This window comes from Leguminivora glycinivorella, chromosome 26, assembly GCF_023078275.1.
Source record: "Leguminivora glycinivorella isolate SPB_JAAS2020 chromosome 26, LegGlyc_1.1, whole genome shotgun sequence".
Classification (NCBI taxonomy): domain Eukaryota; kingdom Metazoa; phylum Arthropoda; class Insecta; order Lepidoptera; family Tortricidae; genus Leguminivora; species Leguminivora glycinivorella.
The window spans coordinates 7,967,597-7,981,021 of NC_062996.1; the positions used below are offsets into that span (position 1 = coordinate 7,967,597).

At 35.9% G+C, this 13,425-nt stretch overlaps 1 protein-coding gene across 1 annotated transcript in view; it reads left to right on the top strand.

The window, feature by feature from the left end:
- Positions 1-235: 235 nt before the first annotated feature.
- LOC125239966 (protein slit) overlaps positions 236-13,425 on the top strand; it is a 298,636-nt gene continuing 285,446 nt past the window's right edge. Inside the window, exon 1 of the mRNA XM_048147759.1 lies at positions 236-364. The gene's annotated coding sequence lies outside the window, so the exon portion shown is untranslated. The remainder of the gene's footprint in view (positions 365-13,425) is intronic.

The following is a 13,425-nucleotide window of genomic DNA, read 5'->3' on the forward strand; positions in this document are numbered from 1 at the left end:
AAACAAGATCAGATTTAAAAAGCACAAAGACCTCCAAGAACACACACTTGCAATTCCCTTTTAAATCACCGCGAAGTTTGCAACCGAATGAACTCAAACCTACCGCACATTTCTCTTGTCCCATCGGTTAAAATGGGGTAATCTCCCGACCGGGACTACTCCCCACCCTGGCAACACCCGCCCAACGAGTCGGCAAAACAGAATTCCTCCTCAGTCCGCGTCCGTACCCCGTCGCGTTCCATCGCGTTCTCGTTTTTATTATCGTGCGAAAACCAGCCAGTGTTTGAAAAATTAAATATCGAATTTGTGAAGTGCCAGTGTTTTTGGTTATCTGTGGACTGTGATTGTCATTTTTTCCCGCGCGGTAAGTGACAGCTTGGTTTTTTTTAATGTTTGTTTTTAATTGTGAGATGTATTTTCTTGTTTATTTTTTTTTCTGTAAATATTGAATAGGTACGATAATATTATCGTGTATTTGTAAATTGTCTTAATACTTACTCAAGAAATAAAATAGATTGAGTACAGAATCGAGCTTTTACGAAAAGCTCATTCTCATTTTAAAAACAAGCAATGATGTACATGTTTAAAGTACATCATAGCTGTTGATTTAATTAAAAAATCGTATTTTTTTATTTCAAATAGTTTTATAGACCACATTTTTATAAAGAACAACTATTATAAACTGAAATAAATGTCATATACAAAGAAAAAATCATTTTTTCTTTGTATATGACATTTATTTCAGTTTATAGTTAAAATAGTAGTGTGTCTACTAAAAAAATACAAATTAAATTATTTTCTATGAGGATAATTTAATTTGTTCTAAGAACAACTATTATTCTAGGCAAAACATATTTTTATAATAAAAAATGGTATTAAAAATGATTCTAATCGATTTTTTTCACAAAATGAATCGATAATTTATTTATTCATAAAATACACCAAAATGGCGTACAAATAACCCTTCCCCGTATTATTGTGTAATTTCACTTATTATTCCGTAACTGGTTTGTGGAAAGCCATTATAGCCAACTTTACCGAGCTTCGATTTTGTAACCCGCATCTTCTGTTTTGTTTATTTTATTGCGTCCTTGTTAATATTCAACTGTGTTCAAAAACATGTTCACTCATGCAAGGAATTGGTATCCGCGTTGTGGTTATAAATGTAAACTTTCATGCCCGGAATACTTATAACTCTGATATTAATTTTCATGCAATAACAGTATGTATTTTATAGATTTAAATAGATATCATACACGAAAGAAAAAACGGCAGGGCCCACTGGTGGCCGAGCCGGGAATCGAACCCGGGTCTTCAGCTTACGCGGCTAATCGAAAAATATTCAATAAAATAATTTGATTTGTTCCCTAGTAGTATGTATTTTGTTATTTTAAAAAAATATGAAACACCTATTTTGTTATTTAAAAAAAATGTGGGTATTGATGGCCGTAGGTTTAATTTTAAAGCATTTAATTGATAAAAACGATAAAAACATACTTCCAAACACAATAAAACAATTTATAATTAGAAAAGTCAAAGGAAAAAAACTAATTTCGGGGAACTGAAATGAATCTGTCGAGTAAAATCATCGAACGTTTGAGTATTTATGAGAATAATAAAAAAGTTGATAACTTAACAATTATGTACTTCCTATAATTGTCAGAGGTTCTTCCAAACCTTCTTATCAACCAAAAATTCATCAATAGTTGTGGGTTCAAACCTCGTTACTATCTCAATACAAACAGTGGGCCGATTTTTGAATCTCGGCCATCCGATTCCGTGAAATTCGTTCAATAATATCTCCACTACTAGCGATTTAAATTCTACTAACAGAATCGAAAACGAGTGGTCATTACCACTAGTTTATAGTTTTAAAATTACTGGCCGTCCTTTTTCAAAAATAGCATTACGTCGTTTTCCATAGACATTCGCACGGCGAATTCGTGCGTTCGAAATTCAAAAATCGATCGCCAGATCTGGAAATAGTACATTACATCAGAGGCCGGGAAAATGAGGATTTCCGGCCAAGTGGGTATATGGGCCCGGATAGGGATACGAGGCCGGGAATCCGTTTTCACGCCGAGGCATGTATAGTGCTTTTCTCAAACATACAATGAAATAAATAAAAAATGCTCTAAAGGACAATATTTTATAAAAAAAAGTTACTTTGCAGGCCTAGGCCTAAAAAATAATATGAAATCCCTTTACAGTCCTCTCGAGTTGTTGCGCCCAAAAAGCTATACTTCCCAGCCCATTTTAAGGAACGTAAAGACAATATTTCATTGCATGTTTGAGAAAAATATATATCGGTCATGACCACGATCCTTATTGGTAAAGAGCAAATGTCCAGAATTTAAATAATCTATAAGTACTTTTTATACTATAAATGGGAAAGTGTGGGTGTCTCTTTGTTTGTCCGCCTTTCACGGCGAAACGGAGCGATGAATTGACATGAATTTTTAAGTGGAGATAGTTGAAGGAATGGAGAGTGATACAGACTACTTTTTATCTCTTTCTAACCCCCCCACTTCCCTAAAATTGGGGTGGAAGTGTGTATGGAGCATTCCGCAATTTTAGAATTTGATGCTAGCGATGTCGCGGGCAAAAGCTAGTATAGCTAGCTAGCAAAGCAAAACAATTTAACAATAAACATGCCATGACTACTCTCTATAACGCATTCGTTCGAAGTAAACTGGAAACTAATGCTGTTGTCTGGAATCCCCACGAAAAACACTACACGGTTCTAATAGAGAGAGTACAAAAGACTTTTATAAGGTTCCTCTATAAGAAGTTATACGGCTTTTACCCCCTTCTCTATCCCACCCTATTTGTTTTAGGTATGGTAGATTATACATCTTTAGAGTCACGCAGAAATATGTACTTAGTAAAATATATTTTTCAATTGATTCGCGGAAAAGTAACGAACCCATCTTTACTGGTACAAATATCACTGCGAGTCCCCCGTCTCACCGCAAAACAGCTACGGCCTCGTAGCCGTGGTCTGTTTGCCGTGCCTGCGGGCCGCACGCGCCTGCTCGCCGCCTCCCCTCTCCACCAGGCACTGACGTTACTAAACGCCATCCTGGACAGCGACAGAGAACTAGATATATTTTTAACGACGGAAGCTAAATTCCTAGCCGCATCAAATTGTTACATCGAAACAACGGTTACCACTAGTTCCATTACCTGAATTGTTTTAAATAAAATTAAGTTTTAAAATTTGACTTCTTTAAATTATTAGGACCCATTTTCGCTATTTTGATATAATTTGAATTAACTTTTGCTTTTATTTTATATGTTTCTCAATTATTTTTATTTGAACATTTTGACTTTTCCGAACGATATTGTATTGCTATGAATTTAATAAATTTATTTCACTTCCCTCACATTTATATCAACGATAAATTTTATTCTCACAACCTGTTTAACGTAAATGACATCTAAATTTGAATGTACCTAATGTAATGTGTTCTATTTAAATTTAATTTAATATTTATTTCATTAATGAACAATCAACTGTTTCACTTCACTGTACTTGATATTGTATATTGCATGTTAGATCCTAAGAAATACAAAACTAATTAGCACGTAAGGTTTAACTGTCAGTGTTAATTTTATGCAATAAATTGAATTGAATTGAATTGAGTATTCTTCATATGAATTGTGTATATTTTTGCACAATAACACAATAAAAAAGATAAAAATCCACAATAACAATTGTCAGTGTATGACAATAAACTGTTTTATGAGTAAAATTGGCGTTTATGCGCCGTGACCGTAACGGGTTGAAAGGACGACCTCAAAAGCTCATATTAGTACAATCGACACTTATTAGTCAGCAACAAAGCTATGAATACAGCCAAAGAGCCAAAAATATGTATTTTGAACTTTATTGCATTAAGACCCACTTGCACCAACCACTTAGAGCTAGTGGGCTGTCATCTGTCAAATTCCATTCTATGGACGGATAACTCCGAAGAAAAAAAACCTGTGATTCCATCATCCACATTGATAGCTTTGTCTATGACCTCATCCACTAATCTCCCGTCAGTCGTATCGAGGCGCCCGTGGCGAAAACATCTCCAGAAAAATAATAAAATATGCCTACATGCGTTATCAAACCGTGTAAAAATTACAACAATCGAAAGAAAAAAAATACGGAGTAACTTTTCATGCGTAAATTAATACATTATCACGTTATTATACGTAAAATTAAAATCACGATATTCATTAATGTTCATAATCTTATACCAACAAACATCTTAGAAACAAATAGAAAAAAAAGAGTTAAAAAAAATGTCCGCCATTGTTGGGTCACAGCCGGTCTTCAGTGAGGCTATCTCTGTTTCTATTACTCTATGGGTTATCCCTCCATTTTCGTTGGTGCAAGTGAAGCTAAGATGTACGTGCACATATTTTTGGCACTTTGTATTCACAGCTTGGTTGCTGACTGTAATATGTCGTAATAACGAAATAATATGCCTGCATTTTAGGCGCGGTCTGTCGCAAATATATATTTCTCATTATTATTCGAATGAAACGGAATATGGTTTTTTTTCCCTGTTAGGAGGAAGCAAAATAGCACTTTTCGTGGCTAGGAGGAATTAAGTCAGCCTACATTTTTTGAACTCGCCGCAACTGTGTGTTTAAGCTTTCTGGTGGTTTCGGCTTTGTCGCGTCGCCTCTCGCCTTTTTTGACCTCTTTTAAGAGTTTAATCCCAGTTTCATAATAGTATTACGATACAAATGCGGAAAATTCGAAACGAGTGGGAGTGTTTTAAATCTTTTCGCATGTATCGTACCACGTTTTTCAGTACAGATGGCCATCCAAAGTTTCGACCTGACATATAATGAACCATTTCACGCACTAGTGCGTAAAAGAAACACCATCTGTCCTGGAAAATACTATTAGGAATCTGCTTAGCACAAAATTTTCGGGTGATCAAATCGAGCGTTCGATTTTCTTTCTTTCTCTTTTATAACTACGTATAACCATAAATTAAATATAACAAGATCATACCATCCCATACATTAAAATGCGACCGCCTACGAACGCGCTTACACTCCACCACACATAGATGGCGCCACAAAAAATGCCTTGTTGCCACCGATTATTTGTAGATTGGCATTAAGTGTCAATTCCGAGCCGTAAATCTATGTCAAAAGTGACACTTAACGCTATCTACAAGTATAATCGAAAGCTACAAGACATTTTTTGGGGCGCCATCTATGTGTGGTGGAGTGTAAGCGCGGTCTTAGGCGGTCGCATTTTAATTTATGGGATGGTGTGATCTTGTTATATTTAATCTATGGTATAACGTAGTAGGTATTATCAACTTACATGTATGTCTGCAGCTAGTGTACTCCCCCTTGGTTATAATGATCGTAATCATAAATTTGTTCCCGGTTTTATGACTTATTGCTGAGGTTTTGAGTTTTTATGTTAAGGTGAGGTTAGGATGGGCATTACCGAAATGCCAAAAAGGGGCCGGTGTTTTTATCGCTTTGTTATAAAGTTGGGGCTGGGACAAAATAACTTTGAAAAATTGATTAAGATGGCAGATTTTTAAATAAAAAACCGGCCAAGAGCGTGTCGGGCCACGCTCAGTGTAGGGTTCCGTAGTTTTCCGTATTTTTCTCAAAAACTACTGAGCCTATCAAGTTCAAAACAATTTTCCTAGAAAGTCTTTATAAAGTTCTACTTTTGTGATTTTTTGCATATTTTTTAAACATATGGTTCAAAAGTTAGAGGGGGGGGGGACGCACTTTTTTTTCCTTCAGGAGCGATTATTTCCGAAAATATCAATATTATCAAAAAACGATCTTAGTAAACCCTTATTCATTTTTAAATACCTATCCGAAAATATATCACACATTGGGGTTGAAATGAAAAAAATATCAGCCCCCACTTTACATGTAGGGGGGGTACCCTAAAAAAACATTTTTTTCTATTTTTTATTTTTGCACTTTGTCGGCGTGATTGATATGCATATTGGTACCAAATTTCAACTTTCTAGTGCTAACGGTTACTGAGATTATCCGCGGACGGACGGACGGACGGACGGACGGACAGACAGACATGGCGAAACTATAAGGGTTGCTAGTTGACTACGGAACCCTAAAAAAGTGGTAACTGTCCTGTAACTGAAAGTTTTGAATTTCAAAAGTACCTACATTTATTTGTGTGATAAGCACATATATTTGTTTCTGAGCCATAGATGTTTTCTATCAATATATTTAAGTATTTGTATGTTATATTTATTTTTGTTTGCAGTATTTTTGGACGGTCTAACTGACGGACTAAACAGAATGCCATTTTCTTTATGTAGTCGTCATCCCTATCAATATGGTGAAAAAAAACTTTATTGATGCATCAAACACAACACGCAAATTTTTAGATCCCCAATCCGCATTGGGTTAGCGTGGGGACTATATCTGGAGCCCTCTCATGCGTGAGAGGAGACCTGTGCCCAACAGTGAGACTTATATTGGGCTCAATCATTAATTAATTTATTTATTAATGAAAAAAAAAAAAAAAACACGTTCAGGTTTCAGAAATTTCTCGTTTTTTAACCCCCAACGCAAAAAAGACGGGGTGTTATAAGTTTGACGTGTCTGTCTGTCTTTCCGCCTGTGGCATCTTAGCTCCCGAATAGATGAACCGATTTAGTTTTTTTTGTCTGAAATCAGAGTTAGCCGGGAGTGTTCTTAGCCATGTTTTATGAAAATCGGTCTACTATGTCGCGGTCGAAGGTTTTTTCAAAATTAAAATTTTGTGGTTCGGTTATCAACAAAATGTAAGTAAGTGTAAATAAGTGTACCCCTTCAAATTGAGCGAAGAATGCGTAATAAATGACTCCAAAAGAAACTCAAGTATTTCAAGGATGTCAAATTCTAAAAACGCAACAAAAACGAGGGAAGCTCTAAAAACCGTTCCTTTCTGCCTAACGAGATTAGAGTCTTACTGAAGAAGTAAAAATAATCCGATTACTAGCCAAGAAGGTTTAGAATACATTTGGGCAACGAAACAAGGAGAATTAAAAAACAGGATAAGTGCGAGTCGGTCTTTTGTACTGAGGGTTCCGTAAAAGCAAAAACACAGGGTGTTTATTTATTTAGCTACAAAAAAATATGGGGCCAAAATTTCAAATCAAATCACGAAAAAAAAATCGCTAATAATAATTCTACCATAAAAAATATCAAGCTCAATGAGACAAAATGTATATAACAGATATTTATAATTTTCATATTTTTAGGTCAACGGAGAGTATTATTAATAATTTTCTTTCCCTTTATAATAGAAAAAAATCTTTGCTATATAAACGGCCGTATTTTTTAAAGTTATTTTTGGGTTTTTTTTACACCTAGAAATTCAAACCTATGTATTTTGTTAAAAATTTCAACTCGATACCTTCAAGCATTCTCAATGTAACGGGACTTGACAGACAGACTTACGGAAAAAGTTATCATAAGTTTAAGGTTTTTTTGAGGTACAGAACCCTAAAAAACGAAACTCGACATTTTTGTGGTGGATTACTTTTGGAAAGACGTTTTTTATGATGATTGAGATTTTTTTTCTATTTCTCTAGTCAAGTGTAATGATTTGATGAGAGATATAGCTAGGGTGCGTAGCCAAATGCACAAATGCTTCTTAAGCCCCCCATTCTCGGTACGATCCGTCGCAACAAATTAATCGAAACGACCGATCGACATTGTTAACGATTTACTTGATCGCAAATCGCAACGAAATTCCGTTCGAAAGTGTGTGGCCCCTTGCGACAACCGATTCTATTTTTATCTCATACTTACCTACCGATTTTATTAACGTAAACGTAAATTATCGTAAACGATCGATAGCCTCGTGTATGGCTGGCACTTTCGATGCGACCGATCGTTCACGATATCTGTCCGATTGAGCGTAGCGATGAATCATACCGTGAATGGTGGGGCTTTACGACAATATCGTTATCGAAACTATATATCTCTGTCGCTCAGTATTGGTGCGACAGAGCCAGACTGCGATTCGATCGGCGTCTACCGTCAACGATTGTCGGCCGGCTGTCTCATGGTAACAATACTATCAAGTTTTTGTGGCGTAGCCGAATGGCACAAACGCTCACGGAACGCTCACGAAACGTACTCTTGCGTATTGGCGCGACAGAGCCAGACTACCTTTCGCGGCGTTTCGTTTTGCGTTGGAGAAATGCCATAGCCGGTAACGGGACCTGGCCCCATAGCCGAATGGCATTTCTGTGACACGAAACGCCACCGAAAGGTAATCTGGCTCTGACGCAAGAGCGACAGAGATAGATAGCTAGGAAAGAGATATTATCGTGAGCATTTCGTGAGCATTTGTGCATTCGGCTACGTAAACTGGTAATTTAGGACCCTCTTAAGAGATCATGTTACAAATTTGTATTTTTCGTCAGGAACTACCTACTTTTCTTGTAATTGAACACCAGTGGCAGACGGATTAGCAGATACGTAGATAGGTAATTTTTTTTCAAAGTTGTCCACCCCACTTTTTTTTGGATTTGGATTTTTTTATGTGGTTTCCACTCAAAATCGCGAGCTCTTTTAATTTTAATAGGAGAAAAAAAGTGTCCCAAGGTTTTTTCCCATTCCGTTACCATTTTTTCATACATTTTGTATGGCGGTAACGGAATGGAAGGTTCGCAAAAATGTATGGAAATCTTGGGACATTTTTTTTGGGAAATTAATTGCATGTAAAAAATACGCAAGTAAGTATAACAGGGTGGCTAGCCGAATGGCACAATCGCTCACGAAACGCTCACGAAACGAAGCGCTAGTAGATATCTATCTCTATCGCGCTTGCGTATTGGCGCGACAGAGCCAGCGGCGTATCGCTTTCGTTTGGCGTCGGAGAAATGCCATTCGGCTACGGGGCCAGGTTAGCACTGATCTGCACATTATCAATTCGCAAAGAAATGTTCTAGTTTATGATTAACATGGATTTCCGCAAAGTAACGCCTGCTTCCATCGATTGTTTTTTTTTCTCCTATCAGGATCGAAAGAGCTCGCGATTCTGAGTATTAATCGCGAAAAAAATACCCAAGAAAAATGGAGTGGGCAACTGGAATGGCCCAGATACGAATTTTTTCACGCTATTATTGCTAGCATATTATATATAGCCTGTGCATAGTGACTTTTGAGGTCATAATGAAGAACATTTTTATTTTTTTATTAAAGTTCAAAATCTTAACCTTTGCGTAGAATTTCGTTTGTCTTAACTGCTAAACTAGAAATGGCTTACGACTAGGGAACAAATCAAATTATTTTATTGAATATTTTTTTGATTTGTTCTTTCTATTTCAATTCAGAATTGCTTTGATTACCTACAGCTAGAGATCGGACTTATCTATTGAAATATTATAATTAGTACTACAACTTTTTTTTTACAAATATACATACATACATACATACAATCACGCCTGTATCCCATAAAGGGGTAGGCAGAGCACATGAAACTACTAAAGCTTCAGGGTCACTCTTGGCAAATAAGGGGTTAAAAGAAAACGAAACTGTGACATTTACAAATATATTCGTACTTATTCAGTGATGAGAGGTATTTTCTTATATCTTTACTACATTTAGGATTATTTAGGTTGTAGGGCCAAAGCTGAAATAAATAAAAAATGGCTGTTCCATACATTCCGACTGTCATGAACCCGCTCATTTCTTTGGAATTGGCAATTTTTTTTCGCGATTTCAGCATTGGTCCCATAATAAAAAATGTTGATTGTGACCTCAAAAGTTACTATGCAAAGTTTGAACGGTCCTTTTTATTTGTAGATTAGTAATAATAATTATTTTTTACGTTAAATGTTTAGTTTTGATTTATGAAACCATTGGTCGAATTAAACATAAGTAATAAATACTTAACATGTTTTCTTGTTTTTTATCGCACCGGTTTCAAATTTTTATCATTGAAATCTGCCGTTACAAATTACGTACTATTTTTAAGAAATTTGTTTAAATTAAAATATGTAAAAAATCAATAAAAAATACTACCACGATGCGAACTTTAACTTAAGACAATTATTAGCTCTGATATGGATCGTCACTTTACACTGCCATATCCGAACCATATCGTATTTGAAATGTCAGTCTGAGTCGGTCCAGAAGCAAAATCGCTCTCACACTGGTTACAAAACGTAACATTAATTCAAACGTTAGTTTGCATACTCAAACTCATGTTAACTAGTAATGTACACATCGTAATCATGGGTAAACATACTCGATATATGTGGGAATGTCAACAGAAGATACGAGTAGTAGGTATCGGGGCTTAATCGATTATATTTACATAAGTATCGATAGTTCAGAGTGACAGATGTTTCCGACTTTTGAAACGAGAGAGGATTTATTTTCTAAGTTCTAATTTGATTGAGACAGGGCTTTTGGGGCTTATGTTATGAGTGACAGATGTTTCCGACTTTAATAACCTAACCACAAAATTAGAATTTTGAAAAAACCCCCGACTGCGACATAGTAGACCGATTTTCATGAAACATGGCTAAGAACCAGAGGGCGGAATTATTCATGGCAAAAATCAAACGTCAATAGAGTTGGAACGTTAAATTCTATCGACTATCGATTACACTGAAATTATCAGTATATTGTTGAGTTGTTTTCGACGTAAGTACGACAAGGATACTTTTTTATCCATTTGTTGACTGTTTTTCGTTTTGGATTAACCATTTTTTTCAAACGTGAATTAGTTTCAAAAGGACTAGTGACAGAAATGGTAATTATATGTCATACAATTTACTTTTAATTTAATCAAAGAGGTCAAAATCGTTAAAGTCAGAAATGTAAAAGGAGACTGAATTTATCGATAGCTGAAAATGTCGATAAAATTTAACATTTCAACTCTATTGACGTTTGATTTTTGCCATGAGCAATTCCGCCCTTTGCTAAGAACACTCCCGACTAACTCAGCTTTCAGACAAAAAAAACTAAACCTAAATCGGTTCATCCGTTCGGGAGCTACTGTGCCACAGACAGACACACACACAGACAGACAGATAGACAGACAGACACGTCAAACTTATAACACCCCGTCGTTTTTGCGTCGGGGGTTAAAAATATAAGGTTTTATTTATTTCTAAAGTCTTATTAGGCTAAATATTATGTTTTATAAGTACATAGTTTGTTATTTAAATTTATTCATAGGTATTTATAACATAGTTCAACTTTAGTTTTAATTTTATAGTTAATTTAATTTTAGTACTCAGTTTGTTTAAGGTTTCTTTTGGTCGTACAAAAAATTAAATATTTCATCATTTAAATAAAACAGAAAACCTCAAAAAGACACGTTTGTAGAGCTTTGGTTTATATATAATATATATATAAACCAAATAAATAAATATATAGGAAAAAAGTCTGTGCCAAGGAGTGGAATGCCCTGCATGAGTCTGTGTTTCCAAATGAGTACAATCCAGGTCTCTTTAAAGCAAGAGTAATAGGTATCTCATAGGTAAGCGTGCTCCACCGTAGACCGCATCATTACTTACCATCAGGTGTGATCGTGGTCAAACGTCTACCTATTCATACTAAAAAAAAAGTCAAAAAATAGAGACAAAACGATGAATCTAAGACATAGAACATTGTCAAACTTGCTATGTATGTTTATTTTAGGTGGGACTGATTTTGAACAGAAACAGCCGGAACAAACCTGTCGAAATCGTAAAATCGATATGGTATTGAGCGCTTAATGACCTAACCACAAAATTAAAATTTTGAAAAACCCACGACATAGTGGACCGATTTTCATGAAACATGGCTAAGAACACTCCCGGCTTTCAAACAAAAAAAAAAACTATCTAAATCGGTTCATTCGTTCGGGAGCTACGATGCCACAGACAGACAAACAGACAGACATCAGTTTTTAGCGTCGGGGTTTAAAAGGACTAAAAAGTAGACATCTCTTCTGGTTTCACAATAATTCACATGGTAATAAGCTCAATCAATATGCAAAGGCTGCTGATTAAATCAATCGATCAAACATAACTTGCTTGATTGAGTCGATTAATCAAAATCTATTCGATAGATTCATCGACTGTACCGGTGGTTACTGCTAATACTGCTGTTGCTACTGCTGTTACTGCTGTGGCTTAGCAAGCGCGGAGGGGGGGGGGGGGGTTAACGTGGTAAAGGTCCAGGCCCGGGGGGGAAGGGGGGGCCTATGGTGTATTTGTATGGCCAACCAATCATGACCCACATGCCAGAATAAAACGCAGTAAGTCTACATGCATTCCATACATACTTATTACATTTTTCTCTTCATTGACAAAAGATACAAGTTTTTTAGGGTTCCGTAGTCAACTAGGAACCCTTATAGTTTCGCCATGTCTGTCTGTCCGTCCGTCCGTCCGTCCGCGGATAATCTCAGTAACCGTAAGCACCAGAAAGCTGAAATTTGGTACAAGTATGTATATCAATCACGCCAACAAAGTGCAAAAATAAAAAATGGAAAAAAATGTTTTATTAGCGTACATGTAGGGGTACATGTAAAGTGGGGGCTGATTTTTTTTTTCATTCCAACCCCAACGTGTGATATATTGTTGGATAGGTATTTAAAAATGAATAAGGGTTTACTAAGATTGTTTTTTGATAATATTAATATTTTCGGAAATAAACGCTCCTAAAGGAAAAAAAAGTGCGTCCCCCCCCTCTAACTTTTGAACCATATGTTTAAAAAATATGAAAAAAATCACAAAAGTAGAACTTTATAAACACTTTCTAGGAAAATTGTTTTGAACTTGATAGGTTCAGTAGTTTTTGAGAAAAATACGGAAAACTACGGAACCCTACACTGAGCGTGGCCCGACACGCTCTTGGCCGGTTTTTCAAAGTAGTGACGATAAGTAATCCAGTAGGGCAATCATGGTCGCGCGATAAATGATAAGACATCGGGCCGTCCCTATCGCACTTACAAATAGTGCGATAGGGACGGCCTGCTGTTTTATCATTTATCGCGCGACCATAATTGCTTGCCTGTTGCAATTTTTTGCGGTGACCCATCGCGCTTTTTCTTAAGACGCTACGGGAGCGAAAATGCTAAAATGTAAAAGGAGTCCCCCTTTCAATTTGGAAATTTCAGTTAAATATATGTACTAGTGTTATTAACCAGAAAAATATAATAAAAAATATCCATTAAAACAACTCAGTTAAAAGATATTGCGAAAAAATCTTTAAAATCGAGGTTACGCTCTCGACTGTTTCCTCCTTCAAAACTTATTTAAACGAAACGAAATTTGAGAATCTGAATACCAATGAAATAATCTGTGTCGACTGTGTCGGACCGTTTAGATTTTTTTGGCTAATTGTTACCGATCTTGAGTATCACACCTTTTTTTAAGCCATATTGAAAAAGGCCGTTTTTAGACATTTTTGATTGGC